General features: G+C 50.7%; 13 non-coding genes across 13 annotated transcripts; 8 read left to right on the forward strand and 5 right to left on the reverse strand.

The window, feature by feature from the left end:
- Nucleotides 1-108: 108 nt before the first annotated feature.
- On the forward strand, nucleotides 109-227 carry LOC131476406 (5S ribosomal RNA). The gene has a single exon (XR_009242777.1). It is a non-coding gene; the product is annotated as a 5S ribosomal RNA (ribosomal RNA).
- Nucleotides 228-351: 124 nt separating this feature from the next.
- LOC131441563 (U2 spliceosomal RNA) lies at nucleotides 352-544 on the reverse strand. The gene has a single exon (XR_009232168.1). It is a non-coding gene; the product is annotated as a U2 spliceosomal RNA (small nuclear RNA).
- Nucleotides 545-852: 308 nt separating this feature from the next.
- Nucleotides 853-971, forward strand: LOC131476417 (5S ribosomal RNA). Its single transcript, XR_009242788.1, has one exon. It is a non-coding gene; the product is annotated as a 5S ribosomal RNA (ribosomal RNA).
- Nucleotides 972-1,087: 116 nt separating this feature from the next.
- LOC131441564 (U2 spliceosomal RNA) lies at nucleotides 1,088-1,280 on the reverse strand. Its single transcript, XR_009232169.1, has one exon. It is a non-coding gene; the product is annotated as a U2 spliceosomal RNA (small nuclear RNA).
- A 308-nt stretch (nucleotides 1,281-1,588) lies between these two features.
- LOC131477500 (5S ribosomal RNA) lies at nucleotides 1,589-1,707 on the forward strand. Its single transcript, XR_009243835.1, has one exon. It is a non-coding gene; the product is annotated as a 5S ribosomal RNA (ribosomal RNA).
- Nucleotides 1,708-2,003: 296 nt separating this feature from the next.
- Nucleotides 2,004-2,122, forward strand: LOC131440936 (5S ribosomal RNA). Its single transcript, XR_009231617.1, has one exon. It is a non-coding gene; the product is annotated as a 5S ribosomal RNA (ribosomal RNA).
- Nucleotides 2,123-2,246: 124 nt separating this feature from the next.
- Nucleotides 2,247-2,439, reverse strand: LOC131442640 (U2 spliceosomal RNA). Its single transcript, XR_009233207.1, has one exon. It is a non-coding gene; the product is annotated as a U2 spliceosomal RNA (small nuclear RNA).
- A 308-nt stretch (nucleotides 2,440-2,747) lies between these two features.
- Nucleotides 2,748-2,866, forward strand: LOC131476428 (5S ribosomal RNA). Its single transcript, XR_009242799.1, has one exon. It is a non-coding gene; the product is annotated as a 5S ribosomal RNA (ribosomal RNA).
- A 296-nt stretch (nucleotides 2,867-3,162) lies between these two features.
- Nucleotides 3,163-3,281, forward strand: LOC131476440 (5S ribosomal RNA). Its single transcript, XR_009242810.1, has one exon. It is a non-coding gene; the product is annotated as a 5S ribosomal RNA (ribosomal RNA).
- Nucleotides 3,282-3,577: 296 nt separating this feature from the next.
- Nucleotides 3,578-3,696, forward strand: LOC131477475 (5S ribosomal RNA). The gene has a single exon (XR_009243811.1). It is a non-coding gene; the product is annotated as a 5S ribosomal RNA (ribosomal RNA).
- Nucleotides 3,697-3,819: 123 nt separating this feature from the next.
- LOC131441565 (U2 spliceosomal RNA) lies at nucleotides 3,820-4,012 on the reverse strand. Its single transcript, XR_009232170.1, has one exon. It is a non-coding gene; the product is annotated as a U2 spliceosomal RNA (small nuclear RNA).
- A 308-nt stretch (nucleotides 4,013-4,320) lies between these two features.
- Nucleotides 4,321-4,439, forward strand: LOC131441302 (5S ribosomal RNA). The gene has a single exon (XR_009231971.1). It is a non-coding gene; the product is annotated as a 5S ribosomal RNA (ribosomal RNA).
- A 124-nt stretch (nucleotides 4,440-4,563) lies between these two features.
- Nucleotides 4,564-4,756, reverse strand: LOC131442767 (U2 spliceosomal RNA). Its single transcript, XR_009233329.1, has one exon. It is a non-coding gene; the product is annotated as a U2 spliceosomal RNA (small nuclear RNA).
- Nucleotides 4,757-5,000: the final 244 nt, after the last annotated feature.

Consider the following 5,000-nt stretch of genomic DNA (forward strand, 5'->3'; position numbering starts at 1 on the left):
GAGATAAAGGCTCAAGTGCAGTGTGTTCGAAAGGCTGACTTTTGAGCTCCTCCACGAGCAGGGGGCCTTGCCTAGTCTATAAAAGGAGTCTGTGTCCCCAGCCCGTCGGCTTACGGCCATACCACCCTGAGCACGCCCGATCTCGTCTGATCTCGGAAGCTAAGCAGGGTCGGGCCTGGTTAGTACTTGGATGGGAGACCGCCTGGGAATACCAGGTGCTGTAAGCTTTTACACTGCTGCTTCCTTACAAGAAACATGGGCTTGCAATTACGTTGACGCACGGGCACGGGCACAGGCACACGTTAACGTCCTTCTAGTTCCAGCCTTGCTTTGGTTTTCACAGAAAAAAGAGAATGGTGCACCGTTCCTGGTGGCACTGCAATGCCAGGTCAATGCAAGGAGTGAAGAGAGCAAGCCCCAGTTTTCACCTCCCAATGCTCAAAAATGCATTTAATATTTAATCCCCATATAGAGGACATATCAGATATTAAACTGATAAGAACAGATACTACACTTGATCTTAGCCAAAAGGCCGAGAAGCGATGGCCCACAAGTGTCTGGGGCCAACTCAAGATCTTGGCACACAAGTTACTTGTTGTGGTGCCATGTTTTTTAAGTGTGCATAACAAAGGCTGCTGCTGATCACCTCCGCCCCAAGGTGATCTAAGTGCACCTCTGAGCCCTGACGGACAGCTGCTTGACATTTGACACACTCAAAGGGCGCGGCCATACAGCAAAGCCCACCAAAAACAACTTAAACTCTTGAACGTTCGAAAGGCTGACTTTTGAGCTCCTCCACGAGCAGGGGGCCTTGCCTAGTCTATAAAAGGAGTCTGTGTCCCCAGCCCGTCGGCTTACGGCCATACCACCCTGAGCACGCCCGATCTCGTCTGATCTCGGAAGCTAAGCAGGGTCGGGCCTGGTTAGTACTTGGATGGGAGACCGCCTGGGAATACCAGGTGCTGTAAGCTTTTACACTGCTGCTTCCTTACAAGAAACATGGGCTTGCAATTACGTTGACGCACGGGCACAGGCACACGTTAACGTCCTTCTACTTCCAGCCTTGCTTTGGTTTTCACAGATGAGAGAATGGTGCACCGTTCCTGGTGGCACTGCAATGCCAGGTCAATGCAAGGAGTGAAGAGAGCAAGCCCCAGTTTTCACCTCCCAATGCTCAAAAATGCATTTAATATTTAATCCCCATATAGAGGACATATCAGATATTAAACTGATAAGAACAGATACTACACTTGATCTTAGCCAAAAGGCCGAGAAGCGATGGCCCACAAGTGTCTGGGGCCAACTCAAGATCTTGGCACACAAGTTACTTGTTGTGGTGCCATGTTTTTTAAGTGCGCATAACAAAGGCTGCTGCTGATCACCTCCGCCCCAAGGTGATCTAAGTGCACCTCTGAGCCTTGACGGACAGCTGCTTGACATTTGACTCACTCAAAGGGCGCAGCCATACAGCAAAGCCCACCAAAAACAACTTAAACTCTTGAACGTTCGAAAGGCTGACCTTTGAGCTCCTCCACGTGCAGGGGGCCTTGCCTAGTCTATAAAAGGAGTCTGTGTCCCCAGCCCGTCGGCTTACGGCCATACCACCCTGAGCACGCCCGATCTCGTCTGATCTCGGAAGCTAAGCAGGGTCGGGCCTGGTTGGTACTTGGATGGGAGACCGCATGGGAATACCAGGTGCTGTAAGCTTTTACACTGCTGCTTCCTTACAAGAAACATGGGCTTGCAATTACGTTGACGCACGGGCACACGTTAACGTCCTTCTAGTTTCAGCCTTGGATGTCGCTCTGCAAGCATGTGAGAAGCTTGGAGATGGGGAGCAGCTTACCCATCTCGGTGTAGCTTCCTAATACTGGAATAGAGTGTAGCAGGTAGTGGAGATAAAGGCTCAAGTGCAGTGTGTTCGAAAGGCTGACTTTTGAGCTCCTCCACGAGCAGGGGGCCTTGCCTAGTCTATAAAAGGAGTCTGTGTCCCCAGCCCGTAGGCTTACGGCCATACCACCCTGAGCACGCCCGATTTCGTCTGATCTCGGAAGCTAAGCAGGGTCGGGCCTGGTTAGTACTTGGATGGGAGACCGCCTGGGAATACCAGGTGCTGTAAGATTTTACACTGCTGCTTCCTTACAAGAAACATGGGCTTGCAATTACGTTGACGCACGGGCACGGGCACAGGCACACGTTAACGTCCTTCTAGTTCCAGCCTTGCTTTGGTTTTCACAGAAAAAAGAGAATGGTGCACCGTTCCTGGTGGCACTGCAATGCCAGGTCAATGCAAGGAGTGAAGAGAGCAAGCCCCAGTTTTCACCTCCCAATGCTCAAAAATGCATTTAATATTTAATCCCCATATAGAGGACATATCAGATATTAAACTGATAAGAACACATACTACACTTGATCTTAGCCAAAAGGCCGAGAAGCGATGGCCCACAAGTGTCTGGGGCCAACTCAAGATCTTGGCACACAAGTTACTTGTTGTGGTGCCATGTTTTTTAAGTGCGCATAACAAAGGCTGCTGCTGATCACCTCCGCCCCAAGGTGATCTAAGTGCACCTCTGAGCCTTGACGGACAGCTGCTTGACATTTGACACACTCAAAGGGCGCAGCCATACAGCAAAGCCCACCAAAAACAACTTAAACTCTTGAACGTTCGAAAGGCTGACCTTTGAGCTCCTCCACGTGCAGGGGGCCTTGCCTAGTCTATAAAAGGAGTCTGTGTCCCCAGCCCGCCGGCTTACGGCCATACCACCCTGAGCACGCCCGATCTCGTCTGATCTCGGAAGCTAAGCAGGGTCGGGCCTGGTTAGTACTTGGATGGGAGACCGCCTGGGAATACCAGGTGCTGTAAGCTTTTACACTGCTGCTTCCTTACAAGAAACATGGGCTTGCAATTACGTTGACGCACGGGCACACGTTAACGTCCTTCTAGTTTCAGCCTTGGATGTCGCTCTGCAAGCATGTGAGAAGCTTGGAGATGGGGAGCAGCTTACCCATCTCGGTGTAGCTTCCTAATACTGGAATAGAGTGTAGCAGGTAGTGGAGATAAAGGCTCAAGTGCAGTGTGTTCGAAAGGCTGACTTTTGAGCTCCTCCACGAGCAGGGGGCCTTGCCTAGTCTATAAAAGGAGTCTGTGTCCCCAGCCCGTCGGCTTACGGCCATACCACCCTGAGCACGCCCGATCTCGTCTGATCTCGGAAGCTAAGCAGGGTCGGGCCTGGTTAGTACTTGGATGGGAGACCGCCTGGGAATACCAGGTGCTGTAAGCTTTTACACTGCTGCTTCCTTACAAGAAACATGGGCTTGCAATTACGTTGACGCACGGGCACACGTTAACGTCCTTCTAGTTTCTGCCTTGGATGTCGCTCTGCAAGCACGTGAGAAGCTTGGAGATGGGCAGCAGCTTACCCATCTCGATGTAGCTTCCTAATACTGGAATATAGTGTAGCAGATAGTGGAGATAAAGGCTCAAGTGCAGTGTGTTCGAAAGGCTGACCTTTGAGCTCCTCCACGAGCAGGGGGCCTTGCCTAGTCTATAAAAGGAGTCTCTGTCCCCAGCCCGTCGGCTTACGGCCATACCACCCTGAGCACACCCGATCTCGTCTGATCTCGGAAGCTGAGCAGGGTCGGGCCTGGTTAGTACTTGGATGGGAGACCGCCTGGGAATACCAGGTGCTGTAAGCTTTTACACTGCTGCTTCCTTACAAGAAACATGGGCTTGCAATTCGTGGACGCACGGGCACGGGCACAGGCACACGTTAACGTCCTTCTAGTTCCAGCCTTGCTTTGGTTTTCACAGAAAAAAGAGAATGGTGCACCGTTCCTGGTGGCACTGCAATGCCAGGTCAATGCAAGGAGTGAAGAGAGCAAGCCCCAGTTTTCACCTCCCAATGCTCAAAAATGCATTTAATATTTAATCCCCATATAGAGGACATATCAGATATTAAACTGATAAGAACAGATACTACACTTGATCTTAGCCAAAAGGCCGAGAAGCGATGGCCCACAAGTGTCTGGGGCCAACTCAAGATCTTGGCACACAAGTTACTTGTTGTGGTGCCATGTTTTTTAAGTGCGCATAACAAAGGCTGCTGCTGATCACCTCCGCCCCAAGGTGATCTAAGTGCACCTCTGAGCCTTGACGGACAGCTGCTTGACATTTGACACACTCAAAGGGCGCGGCCATACAGCACAGCCCACCAAAAACAACTTAAACTCTTGAACGTTCGAAAGGCTGACTTTTGAGCTCCTCCACGAGCAGGGGGCCTTGCCTAGTCTATAAAAGGAGTCTGTGTCCCCAGCCCGTCGGCTTACGGCCATACCACCCTGAGCACGCCCGATCTCGTCTGATCTCGGAAGCTAAGCAGGGTCCGGCCTGGTTAGTACTTGGATGGGAGACCGCCTGGGAATACCAGGTGCTATAAGCTTTTACACTGCTGATTCCTTACAAGAAACATGGGCTTGCAATTACGTTGACGCACGGGCACGGGCACAGGCACACGTTAACGTCCTTCTAGTTCCAGCCTTGCTTTGGTTTTCACAGAAAAAAGTGAATGGTGCACCGTTCCTGGTGGCACTGCAATGCCAGGTCAATGCAAGGAGTGAAGAGAGCAAGCCCCAGTTTTCACCTCCCAATGCTCAAAAATGCATTTAATATTTAATCCCCATATAGAGGACATATCAGATATTAAACTGATAAGAACAGATACTACACTTGATTTTAGCCAAAAGGCAGAGAAGCGATGGCCCACAAGTGTCTGGGGCCAACTCAAGATCTTGGCACACAAGTTACTTGTTTTGGTGCCATGTTTTTTAAGTGCGCATAACAAAGGCTGCTGCTGATCACCTCCGCCCCAAGGTGATCTAAGTGCACCTCTGAGCCTTGACGGACAGCTGCTTGACATTTGACACACTCAAAGGGCACGGCCATACAGCAAAGCCCACCAAAAACAACTTAAATTCTTGAACGTTCGAAAGGCTGACTTTTG

Source organism: Solea solea, chromosome 16 (genome assembly GCF_958295425.1).
Source record: "Solea solea chromosome 16, fSolSol10.1, whole genome shotgun sequence".
In the NCBI taxonomy this organism is placed as follows: domain Eukaryota; kingdom Metazoa; phylum Chordata; class Actinopteri; order Pleuronectiformes; family Soleidae; genus Solea; species Solea solea.